General features: G+C 37.9%; 1 long non-coding RNA gene across 1 annotated transcript in view; it reads left to right on the top strand.

The window, feature by feature from the left end:
- The window catches only part of LOC125163641 (uncharacterized), a 46963-nt gene extending 37463 nt beyond the window's left edge, over window positions 1-9500 (top strand). The window contains exon 6 of the long non-coding RNA XR_007151530.1: window positions 8921-9500. This is a non-coding gene — a long non-coding RNA (uncharacterized LOC125163641). The remainder of the gene's footprint in view (window positions 1-8920) is intronic.
- Window positions 9501-22979: the final 13479 nt, after the last annotated feature.

Here is a 22979-nt window from a genome sequence, read left to right as displayed (position 1 = left end):
GGGAGAGGGGCAGAGAGAGAGGGAGACACAGAATCGGAAACAGGCTCCAGGCTCCGAGCCATCAGCCCAGAGCCTGACGCGGGGCTCGAACTCACAGACTGCGAGATCGTGACCTGGCTGAAGTCGGACGCTTAACCGACTGCGCCACCCAGGCGCCCCATTGGTGCTAATTTTAAATATAGTTCTTTAAAAGTTTGGCTATACGTTAACATTTTCTACTTTTGTAAGATATCAATTCACGTCCGAGTGTGTTTAAGCAACACTTTCATTAGCATAATTTTCGTTGATATGAATGGAGAAAAATAATTTTGCCTCTACAAGTGGTCCACTTTCACTAAATTTGAAAAACACTTGAATGCAAATAGCCACATGCAAAGCTCAATGAAAAAGTGCTTTGAGAGGGGCACAGGCAACAGGGGGCAGCTGGCAAGAAGTGGAAAAGACACCAGAGTAGTTCTAGAGTGAAGTAGAATATTTGGGAACTGTCTTTCAGATCTATAGACATGTTTCTCATATCTAGGATTTTGAATTTCAGATCTCTCAGAGTTTCAATTCAATAATACCCATTTATGTTTATGCAATTTTCTTCATATCACAAATTTACTTAGCTGCCCCAAATAATTTGTGTTTTCTGTGCTGAAAAGTGACATGATAAATGTATTATAATGTTGTTTGGCAACTGGAACATTTCAATTTAAACATTCATGGATCCATAATTTTAAATCACACCAAGCAACAAAGATTGTATTGCTAAGTAATCAATTTTTTTCAGTCATTTCTATTTATTCTTGAAAACTATTTGCCTCCCTTTAACTCTTAATTAATTTGTCACTTGTCTGATATAAATTTTTGAGTAATTACAGCATTCAAATTTTTAGTCTGGTTGGAATTACAATAGGCTTTCTTCTCTACCCATCCCAAGTTACTTCTTGTCACTGCTTCCTCCTGTACAAACTAAGCTTGAGCCAAATTGAAACTGTTCCATATTTCTGAATAGCATATGATCTCTTAAAAATGACTTTCAACTGTTCGCACCATTGGGTCCATCCCATCCAGCAGCTTTTTTCCAAGCCTTAGATAGGGTGTCAGATTCAGCAAATAGAAAGGCAAAGCACTCCTTTAAGTTTGAATTGCAGATAAATAAAAAAGTTGTTTTTTTTTTTACTATAAATGTAGCACTTATATTGCATAGGACATACTTATAATAAAAAAAATTATTTGCTGTTTACCTGTAATTTCAAACTTTACTGGGTAGCCATATTTTATCTGGAAACCCTGTGGCTAGGAGGACTTTCAATGCTATAGCTTTTAATTTTTTGTAAAGCATGCCCTTTCCCTCTAGCATGGCTGAAAAAAAGAAAAAGAGCCATACAGAAAAGCAAGACAATGGCCTTAGAGTTGGTCTGTCAGCACTTGATGTGACATCAAGTTCTTTCTCTCTGCTGCTGTTCTGAATCCCTTTTTCAAATTGATTTCATAGCCTGCACTGGTATGTTGCTCAGTATTATTTTCTAGATTCACAGTCTTCTAACCCACTGTTAGGCTTTTATGGATGAGATATGACTCATATCTGACACCCCCTCCGGAGTAGGCTTAGAAGGAGAGGAATCCCATCTCAAACTCAGGTTCCTGGGACCAGGACTAGACATGGTAATGAGTGGGGCTCATCAGTATGGCACGATGGTAGGCTAAGTCCAAGTCCTGGGTGAGACTGGACCTTCCAAGTGTCCAAATGAAGTATAAAGTTCAAGAGAAGATAGAGAATATAATGGGAGAAAAAAGTGAAGCAATAAAAAATATAATCTCTCAGACAAGGCAGTAGGGAAAAGGAGAGTCTATGGAGCATTTATAGTGAAACTCATTGTCAAGGAGAACGTAGTTAAGAGGGCCAAGCTTATTTAGATAATTCACTTTCTGGCTTTGGATGCCCAAAGTCGATGAAGTTCTATCTTCAATCTTAGTGGTGGCAGACACTCTTCTCCTAAGGAGTTCCCTGATCTCAAAGCCTTAAGTCCACTGGGACTAATAAAATTCTAAGACCAGGCTTCTCTGGCTTCTTTACTCATCCCCTTAACCAGATGTCTTCATTGTGCTTGACTCTCCCAGATCTCTACCCCTGCCCTAGGTCCACGTGGTCTTGGACCTCATGCTTTACCATGTGAAGAGACATGAGTCATGGCTTTGTACTATGTTAAAGATCACCACCATCTACTAGGTAATAGCTACCTATATTCAAATTATAGTGCTTAAAAAATCACAACGGGGTGCCTGGTTGGCTCAGTTTGTTGAGTGTCCGACTTCAGCTCAGGTCATGATCTTGCGGTTCTTGAGTTTGAGCCCTACATCGGGCTCACTGCTGTCAGAGTGGAGCCTGCTTTAGATCTTCTGTCCCCCTCTCTCTGCCCTCCCCACACTTGCACTCTCTCAGATATAAAGAAAACATTTAAAAGAAAAGAAATCACAACAGATTCTAATGTAGCATCCTTTATGCTTTCACCCAATATCCCTGAAAATAAATTTATAAGCTGTGCACTTACTCCAATAGCAAGGCATCTATATAGTGATTCTAATCAACCAAATAGAAAAACAATGGGATAGAAAAGTCTTGGTGAAAGTGACTTCTGCTTCTTACATTGAAAGACTGAAAATAACTAGTAACCTTAAAATGTATATGTATATATATATATATATATATAGAAATATATATCTCGCGGTCCGTGAGTTCGAGCCCCGCGTCAGGCTCTGGGCTGATGGCTCAGAGCCTGGAGCCTGTTTCCGATTCTGTGTCTCCCTCTCTCTCTGCCCCTCCCCCGTTCATGCTCTGTCTCTCTCTGTCCCAAAAATAAATAAACGTTGAAAAAAAAGAAAAAAAAATAGAAATATATATGAAATATATATGGATATATAGAGAAATATATATGTGTGTATATATATATATGTATGTATGTATGTGTCTATAAATGTGTCTGTATATCTATCTACCATCTATGTCACTAATTTGAAAGCGTTAGGAAATTAGGAAAGTAAGGAAACATTTCCAAAGCAAGATGTGGGAGAAAATGACCTCCAGAGATGTGCACTAACATTTGGGGCTACTTTTGCACTTGTGCACTTGCCAATTCTAGAGATCTGAGAAGGGGAGAAGTGCTTTGAAAAGGTCAAATGGCGAGGAAGATAAAAATTGAAGTACCATATATTGGTTGGGAAACCAAAGAATTGTACCTGAGGATGAAACGTAACTGGAATTAATTAACCAAGCTTCAAAAAGCCTACAGCCCCATTATTACCTCATCTGAGTGGCCTAGAAAAATCTCAGTTTTAGAAATTAGATTAAAGTGACCCCAGATTGTTTGCAACCCTGTGAGCTATAGGTGTAAACAAAAGTCCTCTCTTCATAAGAGATAACATCAATCTGTAGTAGAATATTAGTACGTCTCACTCATATTTTTAATTCTCTTTTAGACACAGGGAAAGATTGAACATTTCCATCCACTTGAATTTGGGAGTAGTCACATGATTTTCCTGGGCAATGAAGTGTTTACAACCCAGTACAAAATTCTCCAATATCTCTTGCTGGTCTTATAGATATGGCCAAGAAGCATAAAATAAAGGAAAGAATCTCCCAGGGGGCAAAGCCAGGGATGGCAAAGAACAATGGATTGGGGAAGCCTTCCCAGAGAAAAAAAGGCTGTTGCGGGACACCTGAGTGGCTTAGTTGGTTAAACATCTGGCTCTTGATTTTGGCTCAGGTCCTGATCTTATGGTTCGGTTTGTGAGATCGAGCCCTGCATCAGGCTCGGTGCTCGCAGCACAGACCCTGCTGGGGATTTTCTGTCTCCCTCTCTCTCTGCCCTTCTCCCCTTGCATGCTGTCACTCATTCCCTCAAAAATAAATGAACTCTTTTTAAAAAAGGAAAAAGGAACTGTGGAAATATATTCTCAGGATGATCAGCATCATTGTGGCCCAGTGACTTCTGTAGGTCGCCCACTCTTCCTCTTTCATAATGAAAATGCTTGCTGCAGTCATTCTGTCCCTGTTTCACCATTATTTGTTGGTGTGGAGCAGAACATTAAGAGCTGCCACATTTGGACATGATGCAAAGACTACCACACATCATACTCCAGTGAGGAAACCATGCATCACCAAAAGGTCCTGGGTTTGCAGCTCAATGATATTATTGGAGGGGGGTCTTTGAAACAGCCACCTTTGGGGAAATAGTGGGTATATCTGACATTCAGGAAAGACAGTGAACCTAACATTTGGTGATGACAAGTCTGTAGTAGAAATTAATGCCTCTCCCCACTATTTCCAGTGTCCTTCTTTTGGGCACATGGAGAATTTTATCTTCCTATCCCTTTTCTTTGACAACTGAAATGTTAGCAGAAGTGTTATGCAGTTTACCTGCATTTGCAGGTAAAATTATTTAAAATATAACTCTCTAATTTTTCCCCATTTTGGCAAATTGCAGAAGCAGCTGTTAATATGAAAATACCATAAGGGCACCCTGGGTGGCTCAATTGGTTGAGCGACTGACTCTTGATTTTGGCTTGGATCACAATCCCAGGGTTGTGGGATTGAGCCCCACTTTGGGCTCCACATTGAGCATGGAGACTGCTTGGGATTCTCTCTCTCTTTCTCTTTCTCTTTCTCTTTCTCTTTCTCTTTCTCTCTCTTTCTTCTCTTTCTCTTTCTCTTTCTCTTTCTCTTTCTCTCTCTCTCTCTCCAAGTCCCCTTCCCCCTTTCCTGCTCTCTGCCTCTCATCCTCTGTCTAAAAAAAATAATAAATAAAAAAATACTATTAGATGAAAGAAAGTGGAAATGCTAAAATGTTACATCTGAATAATAGTGACACGGAGAGTTCCTTGGTCCCCCTTACATGAGAAAAAAACAACAACTTCTTTTGTTAAGCCACTGAGATTTTAAAGCTCTTTCTACAATCTAACAAAGATTGACTGGTACTTTAACCTAGATTCTAAATTATTTCTCAGTTCCCTTGCAAAGTAATATTTTTATAGTATCTATTTTTGTTTTGGTTATAGAAAGTCAGATAGGATAAAAGGGAAAAATCCAGATTACCCACAGTCATCACTATGAGGCATTTTGTCATCTTGTTGACTTTTTTAGTTTCTGTAGCCTAGAGTGGGACAAGTCAATGTTTATAGATTAAAAAAAAACATGAAAGAAAAACTCCCAGTGGTCGATGAAATATTATTGCTAATTAATAGCCACAGATACAGAATATAATAATTTATAATAATTAACCATTCCATCACAGATTTAGAGTATTATGAAACTCAGGAACTACACTTCAGCCTGTTTTTCTTTGAAGGGGGCTGGCTTGCATTTATTTTCCATTTACCAATAAACCAGTTGGGTTATAGTTTGAGTGATTTTTTTTTAACATTCATAATTTATCCTATCAATATTTTCTATCTCCATGGGTGATTTCCACATTACATAATCAGCCTTGACAAAATAGTAGAGTAGCACAAATGTGTGGTGGTTTGACGGGACCAAATTCACTTGACTTTGAAGCTTCCTAACACTGCAATTACAGCATCAGATGCAGGTTAGGACTTTAGCAGGTACATTGCACTAGTCAGTCAATTCTTCCTGAGCCTCTCCAGCGACTTCCCATTACACGCTCATCTTCGAGACTTAAATATTCTTCTTGTGTTTTAGAACAATGCCATTAAGTTATATATTCTAAATATGTATCTTTCGCTGCTAAACCTATTTCAGGGGGCTTTACTCAATCTGAAGATGCAATTAGTTTATCTAATAAGGGGATGCTTATTGAGTCACAGTCTTGTTTCTAACACCGCACGCAGCAAGAACGTAAGGGGAGAAAGGAGTTGCTATGTGGTGCTGGAAGGGTTCTTAAGGAAAGATGATACCTCTGGCCACATGTTCCTTCAGCCACATCTTACAAACAGCTGCTTGTATCATTTTTCTGGAGAGGAATGAACAATTTATGCATTCTGATGTGCTTTCAGCCAGACAGATATCTCATATGCCATGCACAGACCGAGGCATATAGATGTGTATGCAAGTTCCATGGGTATTATTGAAAATTGCCCAGGACCTTATGTTTCTGACCTGTCCTTAATCTTGCTCCATCCGCATTTGACTCTAAACTCCTGGCTCCACGGGCCGTGTCTGATCCCACCTCTGGCAATTTAGACTTGGTGTCTATAATTGGTCTCACTGGGGTTAGCTTCCCAGCTTTGTCTAAGAGATTTTGGTCTAAATTCTGATGTTTCTCCTTGGCAGATTGCCTCAGATAGTATAGCCCATCCTAATCCTAGCCTCTCATGACTTGGCTGATACCCTAGCCAAGCTGGCCCTGGGACTGTAATGGAACACTCCACCTCTTTCAGAAATCATAATTATTGCACTGTATTCATTTCTCCTCCTGCCCTTCTTTGTGTTCCATATAGGTAAACAAAGCCTCATGTGGCTTAGGAAAATACAGTAAAAATAGCGTGTAATAGCTTTAATGAAAAACTAGTTGGAAAAGTAAAACTTGGAGTTTATTCGGCTATTGAAAACACAGAGCTCATAAACATCAGTTGAGATGACAGCATTCCCGTTTCATGTTGCGTTGCAATTTTTTATGGTACAGAGCAAAGTCTCACTTTTTCCAAACAAAGGAAATCACCAGGACTCTATGCACTTGGTACAGACTTAGCTAAGCACATTCAGTTCCATAGTTGCAGGAAGAAAAGTGAGCCTACTGTTTTTGACAGGGAGCTGGCCCTGTTTTTTTTCTTTTTCTTTTTTCTTTTTTTTTAATGTTTATTTACTTTTGGAGGAGAGAGAGACAGACAAAGTGCAAGCTGGGGAGGGGCAGAGAGAGAGGGAGACGCAGAATCCGAAGCAGGCTCCAGGCTCTGAGCTGTCAGCACAGAGCCCTATGCGGGGCTCGGACCCACGAACCCGTGAGATAATGACCTGGGCAGAAGTCGGACGCTTAACTGACCTGCCACCCAGGCACCCCAGAGCTGGCTCTTTTCTGAGGCCACAGGAGCGTATTATGCAGGCACCTGTTTTAAGAGCCAGCAAATTGGGTGGCAATTATTAACTTGCCTTTTCTATCAAAGGGCTTAAAATAAGATGGCAGTTATGAGCAGAAGAGTTAACACGTTTTTCAGATGTTATTAACTACATGCAACATCACCAAATATATAAAATGAACATTCAGAAACCATTTCTCTCCTCTCTTTGCATCAATAGGTTTTAGGTTTCAGAGCTTCCGACTTATTGCCTATAAGCGATTTCTACCTATATTGATTTTCACCATAGCTTTTCGAGCTAAAGCAGTCCATCCTTTGTATTCATTTAAAAATGGTGACGCAGAGGCACGAGAGTATTCCACATCTTACTCACCCTCAGAAAGAAGGCCAAGAAAGTAAAGAAACAGACTGGCCCAGGGTGAACTGCTGTGGCTTTGGCATCAGCGAAATGTAGGTTTGACATCTGATTTTGATCTGAACGTGTTGTGTGACTTTGGACACCTAACTCAAGCTCACCAAACCATAAGTTCATCTGTAAAAAAGGCTTAAAAAAACCATATATCCTAGGATTATTGGAAAATATTGAATAAAACCATGTAATTAACACACGATAATTAAAATAATTTTTTAATGTTTATTTTTGAGAGAGAGACACACAGAGTACGAGTGGGGGAGAGGCAGAGAGAGAGGGAGACACAGAATCCAAAGCAGACTTCAGGCTCCGAACTGTCAGCACAGAGCCTGACACGGGACTTAAACCCACAAACGGTGAGATGAGACCTGAGCCGAAGTCAACGCTTAACCCACTGAGCCACCCAGGTGCCCCAGCACATGATAATTTTTAAATAAATCGTAACTGTTCCTTTTGAATTCTGTTCCGCTAAGATTTGCTTAGAGTCAACCCTAGAAACTTCTGTCAGTAGATTTACGTATTAAAGTGGAAGAGGATTCTTCCACCAGTCACAGAGGTGAACAATTACAACATGGAAATTGCAAACGCCAAGGGGGACCAGGTTTAGGGATTGTAATTTGGGGAGGAGACTGGATGAATCGTAAAGTGTACAAAGATGAGCTGTCAGAGCAACGAGAGATTCTACTCTGGAAGAAGAATGGCTTTCTCTACAAATGCTGCCATTGACTCAAAATCATCTGGCTCTGCAGAATTGACAGATAATTATATAATCACAAGGGTTATCTCCTTTTGCTAAGTGGTTCACATTCACAAACGTATTTAATTTACCACAGTTCTGTGAGGCGGTATCTCTTTTATACAGATGTGGGAAGTAAGACTATAGGGATTACATATCCTCTTCATGGTTTTATGACTCATAGATCAGAGACAAGGAAACTCAGATCCACCTGACTTGAAAATTCAAGTTCTCACCAATCTTCTAGGTTTCCTCTTCAAGAACCAGAAGTTCACCAACCAAAAAACATAAGTACATTCTGTTTAAAAAGAAAATGAGATACTTAAAAAAAACAAATGTATTTCTTTGTGGAATCACTGTCACACACACACACACACACACACACAGACATACACACACACACAAAATCAGATAGCATAGGATATCATAATATTCATTCAGAATGGGTTGAAAAAAGAAGATGGAAAATTAACTGTAAGCTGCGAGAAAACAAGAGATTGGGGGAGGGGGGGCCTAAATTGTCAGCTCTTTTATTAGTCCTGGTCTTGTTGTTGTGTTAAGATGATAGAAAAGGTCACAAATGTGACAGAAATGTGATAGAAAAGATCACAAATTCCTATCAAGATGTTTCTAACCGCAATGGAGTTATGTTTCTCGAATATTTTTCTTGTAACACATTTTTAATAGCATCATTTATCAAGCAATTATAAAGTATGTGAACTATTCATAACATGTATTCATATTTTCTTTCCCAGAACAAATTTCAGAACAAGATTCTCTCCGGGGAAAGAAAAATGAAAAATGGATTATGCAGGTTTCTGTGTCCCTCTATGAAATTATTTGACCTCTGCAGGAAGAAATGTAATTCATTATATAAGAAGAATTTATTGAGTAGCTACTGTTTTCAAGCCTCTTTACTATATCCTAGTCTAAAAAAAAAAGAAAGAAAAGAAAAAGAAGAAGATAGGTTTCTAGCCTTTAATAAATATATACGCTTGTTCAAACACCAATACAAAGGAATCACCTGACTATAAAAGCTATGAAGGAAACATTACTTTTCCATCCACCAGGGTTCTTGATCCTCTGCCCAGCCATTCCTTCCTCCACTAAGCCTAATAACACCCTTTACCAAAAAATGTGATATAATGTCCCTGTATGTCAGTACAGAGCATCTGGATAACCTCAACCCCTCCTGATGTTTGGACAAATATAGAGAGGTTCAATTTTCAGAAAACATTCATGGCTTCTGAAATTTCATCCAACTTTTTTGTGAGCACTTAGTCTTTACCAGGTATTTCTCTAGGAAATTTCACTTCCATTGTCATATTTGCTTGCATAGTGTCTTGATGTTAATATAGTCACTTCCATCTTGCAAGTGAGGTGATGAATAATCAGAAATAAAAAATAAATTGTCCAAGGTCATGCTACAAGTTCATGGCAAAACTGAGATTTATACTTAGGGTTGAAAAAAAAATTGGTTTCATCTTTCTTCTCATTGCACTGCTATGTACTTAAGGACACATGGTGGGTCTCACGCCCACAGTTTGGGTCCCGGGGGGAGGCAGATTCCAAGATGGAAATTAGTGCACAGGAAGATAGTGGGGAGTGCTCTCTGGATCAACATGATCAGTAGAGAAGAAAACTGAGGAGAATGGGGCTGTGAGGAAATCACAAGAAGACCTCAGAAAACATTGAGCTTGCATGTCAACAAGGTATTGGACATCCACTGCATCAGAAAGAAGGGGCTTAAACTTAGGGAAAGTGGCTCTGCAGTGAGGCAATTTCTAGAGAAGGCTAACAGTTGAGAGGTGCCAATCACATTCTCAGTAGCCAGGAGAAGATCCCTTAGTCTTGAACAAGAGATTTGGGTGGTGCAGAACAGCATTCACACCTTAAAACTTGATGGGTCACACTGCCAACTAAATAAGAATAAAATGAAAGTGAGAAAATATGGTCAAGTATTCAGTTAGAGACAGAGTGACTGAGGCTCATCCACAATTGACACTATTTTCAAAAACTTGATTTTCATTTCTCCTCCGTGACAGAAACATTAAAGAAGGAAGATTTCATTCAGGTTTTGTAACCGGTTACCTAGAATCTAGATCTCACCCTGTACAAAAGTTTCCCACTGATTTTCAAGAGTTCCCTCCTCCAACAAATTTTGCAATTCAAACACAAAATAGTACATTAAGAAGTCCAAACTTGTAATCTGTATAATAGATCGAGCTAGCATAGGACTCTTTCACTCAAATTATAAAAGATGCTAGACATTACCCAAAGAAAATGAAAACACTAATTCAAAAAGATATATGCAGTCCTTTTAATTGCAGCATTATATACAATAGCCAAGACACGGAAGCAATCCAAGTGTTCACTGACAAATGGATAAAGAAGATGTGGTGTATATATATATATATGGAATATATATATATATGGAATATATATATATGGAATATATATATATGGAATATATATATGGAATATATATATATGGAAGATATATATATGGAATATATATATATGGAAGATATATATATGGAATATATATATATGGAAGATATATATATGGAATATATATATATGGAATATATATATGGAATATATATAACAGAATATTACTCAACCATAAAAAGAATGAAATCTTGCCATTTGCAACAACATGGATAACCCTAGAAGGTATTATGCTAAGTGAAATAAGTCAGTCAGAGAAAAACAAATGCCATATGATTTCACTTGTATGTGGAATCTGGAAAACAAAGCAAATGAACAAACAAAAAAATGGGCTTATAATTACAGAGAACAAACTGGTTGCCTGAGGGGGAGGGGGAGGGGCAAAATAGATACAGGAGATTGGGAGGTACAAACTTTCAGTTATAAAACAAATAAGTCATGGGGATGAAAAGTACAGCATAGGGAATATAGTGAGTAATATTGCAGTAATGTTTGGTGATGACACTTACTGTGGTGAGCATTGAGTAATATACAGATTTGTCAAATCACTGTGCTGCACACCTGAAATTAACATAACATTGCATGTTAATTATAATTAAATAAAAAATAAAGTTACGCTCTTTTAAGTGACATAAAAATGTTATATAAATTATAATAAAACATTTTAAAGTATATTCAAAGTTAAGAAAACGTCTCAGTGCTAGAAATAAAGAACTCAAAACCAGACCGGTAGGTAAGCACTTACGTGTCCCCTTTCCTCCATGTGGGTATCAGAGACTCCTATATGTCTAACAGGCTAAAGGTCATGCTTTGTGGATACAGAAATTACAGCCACAGTCCCAGTGCAAAGTGCTGCTTCTTAGCTCTTTACATAAAGTCGTGAACCGAGAAGGGCTGACCCATTATTGAAAAGGAGATTACAAAATCCTTACCGCTGCACTAAAGGACTTGGCATAGAAGTCAGCTATTACAGCCAGTGGGAGGAGAAAGGGAAGTGAGATATCTGAAACCCAATCCTTCAGCGCCTAAGGCTAGGAAATCCCAGTTAGAGAAATTAACACAAAACTATTTCAGGACTGGCATAACATGGAGTTCATGCAGAGACAAGCACGGAACTGTCCCACAGAGATAGCTTCACAGGAGGCATACAGGGCTTCCATAGAAACAATTTCTTCAAAAGATGAGTTCACAAACTTACAAAAAAAGGTATTGCCTCAACATATAACCATAAGTGCAATACACTGGGGAATTTATGCCATGGAAACAACAAATAATAGGAAATGTGGAAAAATCCTAAAACATGTATGTTTATAGTGGTCAGATAGATAACAACTGTAACAGAAATCTAAAGCAAGAATAAGATAAAGTGGAAAATGAACACACAGGCTTTAGTTAAGTGGAACAAAAAGGAAAGTCTTGAAAATATGGAAATCAAAATTAAGAAAAGCAACTCAAATTGCTGTTAAAAGCTTACTAGGTACAGCAGGAGGAATTAATGAATTGAAGGACAGATGTGCAGAAATCACTTTGGATACAGCACAGAAGGATGAAGAGATAGAAAATAGTAATGGAAAGTCAATAGGCAAGAAGGACAGAGGGAGATGTTCCAACATACATCTTCATTCCAGTAGAAGAAACAGAGAATATGGGCAGAAAGCAATGTCCAAACACATAATCTTTTTTAGGTAGGAACATTGAAGCACTCATAAAGTCCTAAGCAGAATTAAATTAAAAAAGAAAAAGACAAAATCCGTATTTAAAGTCGCTACAGTGGAAGTATAAAACCAGCACAGGTGACAGGGATGGGGGGGGGGGGCTTGGACCATGATCGCGGGCGTTAGAAGAGTCTGATTCAGGAAGAGAAAATGAGTTTGTCTCGTCACAGTGTTTCAGATAAAATTGCCCCCTTCTTTAAAAAAAAACCACTCCTATAAAGCTTGGCATGCAACAACATTCCAATACGAATTATGGTCTCTATCTCTAAGTATTTACTACAATGGTAGTTCACCCATCATCCTCCCAATGGGGGAGGAGGCCCTACAGCTCCCTTGGGGTCCTTTGACCCAGATGTATATTACATGGCAGCTAACAAAGGCAGCCATTCTTGGCTTTCTCACTTTGTGCTGGAAGGCGTTCTCCGTTTCATACAGAAATCACCTAATATATAACCAAATTAAACTGCAATTCTCTGACAAGCAGTTGAATACATTTCATTGAGGATATTCATGATACATTTTGTATATGTTCATCGTTTTAAAATTGTCCCGACCTTCTGGTAACTAACGCCAGTCTCCAAGAAGAAGCTGAATATTATATTTGATGAAATTCCCAGAGTTGTCAACCCTACGCTAGATGTAAAACAGGGAACTGTTGCTCTTCCCAATCCGTTTCGTATTATTTTACTCTGACCAGACCCCTTATCAAAGCAGTGTGAATATTCTTTTAGATGGAGTAGTTTGACGGTGTAAAGCACTGCTTTTTATTTATTTATTTTTAATTTTTTTAACGTTTATTTATTATTATTGAGAGACAGAGAGAGACAGAGCATGAGCATGGAAGGGGCAGAGAGAGGAGGAGACACAGAATCTGAAGCAGACTCCAGGCTCTGAGCCATCAGCACACAGCCTGATGTGGGGCTCGAACTCACGAACCGCGAGATCATGACCTGAGCCGAAGTCGGACGCTTAACCGACTGAGCCACCCAGGAGCCCCAAGCACTACTGCTTTTTAATTATCAGGGTGCAAATAAAGATTCTTTTAATTAAAAGATTTTTCCCAGTAGAAGTAATAGATAAACAGCTCTGCAATTTCTTTAACTTTTCCTAAATTGTCTAAATATGAAAAATTTCTACTCAGTTATTTCAGAGGTTAAATGAATGAGGCTGAGCGAAAACCAGATAGCTTCTAAAAATCTTTATAATCTATTGTCTACCACAGAGGCACAAATTGCCGTCCATTTTCTCAACAGGTTTCTTACTTGTCAGAGTGCAGCATTTCTCTGTATTTTAACATTTCAGATTCATTCATTCATTCCAAAGGCCAGAAATCCTGATTTTTTTTTTTTTTACTCCCATCTTATTCACACAAAGGTTGTTCTACAAGAGCAGTCTCAAAAGTGATGTATGCACAATAGGGGCACCTGGGTGGCTCAGTCGGTTGAACATCTGACTCAGCATAGGTCATGATTGCCTAGTTCCTGAGTTCAAGACCCTCATCCGGCTCGCTGCTGTTGAGTCTCACTCGCAGAGTCTGCTTCAGGTCCTGTGTCCCCACTCTTTCTGCCCCTCCCCGCTTGCTCTCTCTCTCTCTCTCTCTCTCAAAAATAAAAATATTAAAAAAGTGACTCATACATAACTGATATGGTACACAAAATGATGCTTGAAGTGCAGAAAGAAAATGTTAGGAATTTTATTTATATTTAGTTTTATTTTTAAAAATAACATGTAGCACACTGAGTATGAGCGACACAGGCCTCTCATTTAGTCCAGAAAATAGTATCAAAGGTAGCAGTGCCCCGAATACCCAATCTAGTAATTTGTAAATATCCACTTAACTATAACGAAAAACCTTTAAATACATCGTTTGGGCTTTCTTGCTTACTATCAAAGCACAAAAGTCATATATTTGAGGAACATCTTTCTGCTGTGGTGAAAAGTGATCAAAACAGTATAAATAAACCAATATGCTGATAAATCAATGTTCATTCCACTGTTAGCACATACTGTTTGAAGATACAGAGAAACATTGCTAAAGACATAAAGAAACAGATATGTCTACTATGCTTGGCTTATTGTGTTTGCTAGATTCTCTTTTGAAAACAAAATACACACAAAACTACAATTTGTGAGCCATTAAAGGACAGATGTAGTGCAGAGGATATTTCCTCAATAGTAAATGTGTTATATCACCATAATTTTTGGAACGACAACAAAAAAAAAATACTGTATAAACGAACCCCTGCTAATAGATAGCACTTGGGTGTTCCATGAAGAAATCTAGGAGAAGGTCACAGAAGTGGCCAAACATCTGCCGTTCAACCACTGCATCCTTGATGGGCAAGCCATTGCAACCAAACATGAAGCCAAAAATGCACAAAGCGCTACAATCTCATCAGGTTAAGTTTGTGTGTTTGTTTGTCTTTTTGTTGGTTTCCGGTGGGACTTTGAAATAAAAAAGTATCTTTACAATAGATGGAATGAAATGTGTACTGACTGAGAAAATCCTTCCTAGAAGGGTTCACTTGTCATCATGGGACAAAGCATGTATCAGAGTCACAGAACTTCAAGACAGCTCACATATATTTTACCTTTAAAAAAGAGAAAAGTGTTCCAGGTTTGAGAGAGGCTGTTGTAATGTGGATATTGAAAAGAAACAGGAGTAACCTGTCCTTCATACGTAAAGTTGACATTTTTACAAGGAATGGGGAAGTTACAGTATTAGGAAAGGAAACTGAGCTCTAGAGAGAACATTTGAAATGGATACTTAAAAAAAATTTTTAAGGTTCATTTATTTTTTGAGAAAGAGAGAGGCAGACAGACAGAGCACGAGCGGGGGGTGGGGGTGGGGGGCAGAGAGAGAGGGAGACATAGAATCCGAAACAGGCTCCAGGCTCTGAGCTGTCAGCACAGAACCAGATGTAGGGCTCGAACTCACAGACCACAAGATCATGACCTGAGCCAAAGTCGAATGCTTAACAGACTGAGCCACCCAGGCGCCCTTGAAATGGATATCTGAAGTTATTTCCCTCATTATTTCTTTTGCTGAAAATAATGAGCATCATATTAAAAAAAACCCATCTGCACTTTAAAAACCTGTTAATGAAGTTTTGAAGGGTTTGAATTCATTTGTTAAAAAAATTGTAAATGCAACATTTCTTCCAATTAACTTGCAAGAACAATTGATATGTATCTTGGAGATGGAAATTTACTACAAGAAGTGTTTTAAAATGACAAAATTTCACATAAACCAAAGAAAATGAAAAAGAAATTTTGAGTGGAAGCTATTGATTTAGTAAACACAATCTGTGTACATCAATTCTATTTGCACTTATGGTTTTTTCTGCAGTACCATTTTTAGCTATGAAAGCCAATGGAATAATATTAATCATTTAATCTTTTTGTGTTTATTTATTTATTTATTTTTTAAATTTTCGAGAAAGAGAGAGACAGAGCATGAATGAGGGAGCAGAGAGAGAGAGACATACACACACAGAATCCGAAGCAGGCTCCAGGCTCTGAGCTGTCAGCACAGAGCCCGACGCGAGGCCCAAACCCACAAACTGTGAGGTCATGACCTTGGTCGAAGTCTGACGCAAAACCGACTGAGCCACCCAGGTGGCCTTAGTTCTTTAAATTTTAAATAAACTAGACCAAATAATCACTTTTGTACATCACAATGAACGAAACCAATTTTTAATAGTTAAAGCTACTCATTCACATTGCCTTCAAAATACTGCTTTTAGGGGCGCCTGGGTGGCGCAGTCGGTTAAGCGTCCGACTTCAGCCAGGTCACGATCTTGCGGTCCGTGAGTTCGAGCCCCGCGTCGGGCTCTGGGCTGATGGCTCAGAGCCTGGAGCTTGTTTCCGATTCTGTGTCTCCCTCTCTCTCTGCCCCTCCCCCGTTCATGCTTTGTCTCTCTCTGTCCCAAAAATAAATAAACGTTGGAAAAAAAATTTAAAAAAAAAAAAAAAGAAAAAAAAATACTGCTTTTGGCACCATGAATAATTTATATTATCTAAAATTTAATGTTTATTCCATTTTTATATTTGAACTGCATTTTGATGTGTTTCATAACGTACAAACGAGTACTTGTATATAACATATAAATATCCATACATTCCAGGTAAAAGCTTAAAAATATTTACTGATAAAAGTCTGAAATCCAAAAAGATTGGCAGTGACTTCTGATTCTCTTACCCACCAGAGGCCTCTGCTGCAAGTTCCTTTTTGGACCTTTGTGCTCTTGACCAGCAGGTGTCAATGTCTGGGAGTGTGGCTGCATTTTGTTTGTGGGCAGAATGGAAATCTTATCTCACACAACAGGAAAACTCTGCGGGTTTCAGAAATGCCAGAGACTGGAGTCTGTTCCCTTGGCAAACAAACAAACAGACAAACGAAAAAACAAGCGAGGGCCTATTTTCATTGGGGAACGATGGCAACCTAGCGGTGCCGTTTTGCCTTCATATTTAGTAAATGGGTTTTTCAGAAGAACAGAAGTTTCACAGGATTGCAAGACATATTGAGGGAAAGTGAACACGAAAACACCACCTGATCCCTGAGGTGGGCTTGGGGTGATAAAATGGGTCTGCGCTGGTTTCCAATCCTCTTAGACCTTTGTGTTCAATGCCTCAGACAACCAATCTGTAAAATATGCATAATTATGCCCAAATCACAGGATTATTATCAGGATTACACAGAATGGCATAAACAATGTATCAATCATTCTGAAGCCCTTTGCACACTGAATTTATGAAACTAAAAGCACCATCAAAATAAAGATTGACTCAGAAAGGTTTTTCTTTTTTTTTTTTTTGAACCAAGGGCACTTCAGGAATGAAAATGAATTACTTCAATAAGAATGTATTCAGTGTCTAGGCATCTCTATCTCCCTCTCTTTATCTCTGTTTCTCATCTACCTATCTATGTGCCCATACAGCCTTTCTGAGATATAATCAACATGGAATACACAGCACATATATAAAGTGTACAATCTCACTTTTTTTTTTTAAGTTTATTTTGGGAAGAGACAGAGAGAGAGAGAGAGTGCAAGCACGCGCGTGCACAAGCTGGGGAGGGGCAGAGAGAGAGGGAGACGCAGAATCCGAAGCAGGCTCCGGGCTCTGAGTTGTCGGCACAGAACCCGATGTGGGGCTCGAACTCACAAACGGCAAGATCATGACCTGAGCCAAAGTTGCGTGCTTCACCGACTGAGCCACTCAGGCGCCCCTGATAACTTTTTGCAGTCATACATACTTTTGAAGTATGTATATGCTCACAAAACCATCACTACAGTAAAATTAATGAGCATATCTACCACCTTCAAAAGTTTTCTGGTGCCCATAGGAACTACCTCCTTCCTGTCCCCTCGGTATCACCAGACAACCATTGATTTGCTTTCTGTCACTCTAGATTATTTTGTGTTTTTAGCATTTTGCGGAAATGGAATATACAATATGTACCCGTTTTGTCTGGCTTATTTCACTCAGACTGGCTGTTTTGCGTTGCACGCAGGCTGTTTTTCATGCCTTTTCATTCGGAGCGGTATTCAGTCTGATGGTTACACTGCACGTTGTTTACCCCTGGTGTTCATTTGGATTGTTTCCAAATTGGGACCAGTACAATAAGCCGTTATGAACAGATTTGTTCAAGTATTTGTGTGGACGCTTTCCTGTTGCTTAGAATAAAATGGATAGGCATGAAATGGCTGGGTCAGATGGTAGGGTATATGTTTATCTTTTTAAGAAACTACACACTGTTTCAAAGTGGCTCTGCCATTTTCCGTCCATGCATGAGACCTCCAGGGTGCCATCTCCTCCTCAACAATACTTGGCACGTTCAGATTTTAAAGTATTAGACATTTTAGATTTTTAATTTTAGACATTGTCACTTTAATTTGTATTTCTCTACTGATTACTGATGTTGAGCATATTTTTATAGACTTATTAGCTATCAATATATCTTCTTTGGGGAGGTGTCTATTCAAATCTTCCATAAATTCTTTATTGTTTAATTTCTTTTTTTTTTCCAATGTTTATTTATTTTGAGAGAGAGAGAGAGAGAGGGAGAGAGCATGAGTGCGGGAGGGGCAGAGAGAGAGAGAGAGAGGACGACACACAATCTGAAGCAGGTTCCAGGTTCCGAGCTGTCAGCATAGAGCCTGATGCGGGGCTTGACCCCACAAACTGTGAGATAATGACCTGAGCCGAAGTCAGACAGTTATCTGACTGAGCCACCCAGGTGCCCCTGGGTTGTTTGATTTCTTTTTTTTTTTTTTTTTATTAAAAAAAATTTTTTTTTTCAACGTTTATTTGTTTATTTTTGGGACAGAGAGAGACAGAGCATGAACGGGGGAGGGGCAGAGAGAGAGGGAGACACAGAATCGGAAACAGGCTCCAGGCTCTGAGCCATCAGCCCAGAGCCTAATGCGGGGCTCGAACTCACGGACTGCGAGATCGTGACCTGGCTGAAGTCGGACGCTTAACCGACTGCGCCACCCAGGCGCCCCTAGGGTTGTTTGATTTCTTATTGTGAGCATTACGTGTTCTTAATATATTCTGGTTCCAATCCTTTATCACATAGGAGATCTACAAATCTTTTCTTGAATTCTGTGACTTAGTTTTTTTCATCCACTTAACAGTGTCTTTCCAAAAGTAACCGTTCTTAGTTTTGATGATGTCTGATTTATTGGTATTTTTTTTGAAGAGTTATGATTTGGGCATTGTATCTAAGAAAGCTGTGCCAAAACCACGGTCACAATGATTTTCCTCCTATGTTTTCCACTAGATATTTTTTTAGTTTTAAGATTTACATTTAAATTTACGATCCATTTTGAGTTAGTTTTTATATATTATGTGAGGGATGAATTGAAGGTTTGTTTCTTGTTTGGCATATGAATATCCAATTTTTCCAGAATCATTTGCTGAAAAGACTAACTTTTCCCCATAGAAATATCTTTGTACCTTGTTGAAATCAACTGACTGCATATGTGTGGGTCTATTTCTGGACTCTTCATTCTGTTCCAATGACCTATTTGTCTGTCTTCACAAAAATGGCACATTGTCTTGATTATGGCAGCATTATAATAAGTCTTGGAATCCAATATTGTAAGTCCTCCAACTTTATTCTTTTAAAATTTGTCCGGATATTCTAGTTCTTTGCGTTTCTGTATGAATTTTAGAATCAGCTTAAAGAAGGGCATTATACAAATATTGTTCTGATACTTTGATTGTGATTGCATCAATCTATAGTTTGCTTTGAGGGGGATTGACATTTTAATATTGAGTCTTGGGATCCAAGAACACAATACATCTCTCTTTTTATTTAAGACTGCATTCATTTCTCTCAATTTTTTTTTTATAGTTTTTGTGTAAAGAGCTTACACATCTTTTGTTGTATTCATGCCTAGGTATTTCATATTTTTAAAAAAAAGTTTTAATGTTTATTCATTTTTGAGAGACGGAGTACAAGTGAGGTAGGGGCAGAGAGAGAGGGAGACACCGGATCTGAAGCTGCCTTCAGACTCTGTCAGCACAAAGCCCGACGTGGGGCTTGAACCCACTAACCATGAGATCATGACCTGAGCCAAAGTCATACCCTGAACCAACTGAGCCACCCGGGCACCCCTTCATATCTTAATGCTACTATAAATGAGGTGTTTTAAGCTTCTAATTTCTGATTGGTTGTGGCTAATGTATACGGAAACACAATTGACTTTTGTATACTCACCTTGAATCATGGAAAATTACTAAATTTATTTTTTGGCTTTAGTAGATTTTTTGTAGATTCCATTGGATTTTCTACACTGAGGATTATGAAGTCTGTGACAAAAGTTAGTCTTGTTTCTTCATATCTAATATGAATGTCTTTCACTTCTTTTACTTGCCTTATTGGCTTGAACCTCCAGTGCAATGTTATGTAAAATAAATGAGAGCAGACATCCTTAAAAAGAAATACTCAGCAATAGTCTTTTGCTCATAAGTAGGATGTTAGATATAGATTTTTCTTAAGCTATCTCTTATAAAATGGAGAACTTTCTCTTCTATTATTAACTTGGTGAGATTCTGAATTCTAGCAACTGCTTTTCCTGCATCTATTGAGTTCCTGGTGTGTGTGTGTGTGTGTGTGTGTGTGTGTGTGTGTGTATGTTAGTATGGTGAGTTGCATTGATTTTCAAATATTAAACTAACTTGCATTTCTGGAATAAACTTCCCTTAATTATAATGTATTATCCACCACTTTTCAATACTATTGGATTTGATTCACCAAACTTTTGTTAAGAATATTTGCATCTTTTGAAATATAGTGTTTTACTCTTCTTGCAAGGCATTTCTTTTGGCCTGAGTATCAAAATAATTCAGGCTCCATAGAATGAGTTAGAAAATTATTCCCTCTTTAATTTTCTAAAAGAAGGTGTATATAATCGGCATTATTTCTCCCTTAAATGTTTGGTAGAGTTCATCATCGAAGACTCTTGGTCTGGGATTTTCTTTATGTAAAAGTTTTTAACTTAAATTTAAAATTATTAAATAGACACAGGGATATTTGTATTACATATTTATTTTTCAGTAAGACTTGGTAGTTCATATCGTTCAAGGAATATATCCATTTTATATAAGTTGTAGACTATATTGACATAAAGTTGTGCATTTGATTCCCTATAATCTACCAAATATCTGTAAAACCTTTATGATGTCACCTTTCTCATTCATGATAATGGTTACTCTCATATTCTTTGCTTTTTCTTTGGCCTGATTAATTTGGTTAGAGGTCTATCAACTTTATGGATCTTCTCAAAGAGCCATATTTTCATTTCATTGATTGTCTCTGTTGTCTTTCTGTTTTCTATTTCATTGGTTTCTACTCTGATTTTTATTATTTGCTTTCTTCCACTTACTTTGGGTTTCCTTTGCTCTTTTCTTACTACTTTCTTAAGATTGAAACAAGGTTATTTGAGAACTTTTTCTTTTAATTGTAGGCACTCTGTTTTATAATTTCCTACTGAGTAATGTAGCATTGCGATATATTGATACCTCGTGTTTTAATTTTCATTTCATTTCACTCAAAATGCTCTAATTTCCACTTTATATTGGGGGGGGGGGTTGGATATCTTTATATTACTGATTTATTTTTTTCTTTTTCTGTACAAAAAGGTGCTTTTATTCTAGCACAGGCACAGGACCTGTAGGCAAAAAGAACCACACTGGGATTGTGACGTGACTTAGTATATACTTTTAGTTAGTGAGGGTGATGGATAGCGAGTGTAGGTCTCTAAGGAATTTGTACATGTGAAAAACAACATCTCCAGGACTTTGGAGGGCTAGCTATTAAGATAAGGTCGCTTTTAGTCTTTAATGAAATATCAACGGTAAGGCAGCCATGAGTTCCCTGAAAAATGTCACACTTGGCATGTCTCAGGAATTTACCAGTGGGCTGGAAGTTGGAACGAGACTTAATTTTAGTCAAGATACTTTGTATGACTTGAATCCTTTTAAATTTATTAAGACTTTTTTATGACCCAAATATGACCTATCTTAGTAAATATTCCCTGTACACTTGAAAAGAATATATATTCTGTCATTGTTGAATGGAATGTTCTATAAATATCAGTTAGGTCAAGTAGATTGACAGTGTTATTTAAATCTCCCATATCTTTACTGATTTTATGTCTACTTATTCTATCAATTATTGAAAGAAGGATATAGAAATCTCTGATTATCATTGTGAACGTGTCTATTATTTCCATTTGCAATTCTCCCGGATACTGCTTGATAGATTTTAAAATTCTTTTCATTAGATGTATACACTTAAGATTGTGAGGTCTTCTTGATGAATTGGCTCCTTTATTGTTATGAAATGGACTTTTTTTTTTCTTGAAATGGGCTTCTTTGTCACAGGTCATGTCATTTTCTCTGAAATCTACTTTGATGTTAATGCATGACTGTTGGTAGTGAATTCTTTCAACATTTGTATGTCTATAATGTCTTTATTTTACCTTCATCTTTGAGAGAGGTTGTTTCTGGGTATAGGATTCTGAACAGGTTACTGTTACTGAACAGGTTACTGTTTTTTTTCTTTCATTACTTTAAAGAGCTTGCCCCACTGTCGTCTGGTTTGAATTGTTTCTGATGAGAAATCTACTGTCATTCTTGGTTTTTCCTCTGTACACAGTTTAATACCACCCCCACTCCTCTGGTTGCATTTAAGATTTTATCTTTATCATTGCTTTTGAGCAATCTGAGTATGATGTGCCCTAGTGACTTGTATCCATATTTCTTGTTTTGGGATTTGGTGTGGGGTTTTTTTCAGGTTTTGTTCGTTTGTTTGTTTGTTTGTTTGTTTTTGTTTTTGTATTTTTTCCCCCTTTTTTAGCTTCATGTACCTGTGGGCTTATAGTTTTCATCAAATATGTAAGTTTCCAGCCATTTTTTTCTCAAGTACTTTTTCTGCTTCCTACTTTTGAGAATTCCAATTACATGTATATTACTCTATTGAATATTGAATATCACTCTATATTGAAGTTGTTCATCTTATTTTTAGTGCTTTATTTTAGATAGTTTCTAGTTCTGTTTCTTCATGTTTACTAATCTTTTCCTCAGTAAAGCTGAATCTTTAATGACTATAGTCAATTCTCATTATCGATGGATT

Source organism: Prionailurus viverrinus, chromosome B1, assembly GCF_022837055.1.
Source record: "Prionailurus viverrinus isolate Anna chromosome B1, UM_Priviv_1.0, whole genome shotgun sequence".
NCBI lineage: Eukaryota > Metazoa > Chordata > Mammalia > Carnivora > Felidae > Prionailurus > Prionailurus viverrinus.
This window is presented reverse-complemented; position numbering and strand designations above follow the sequence as displayed.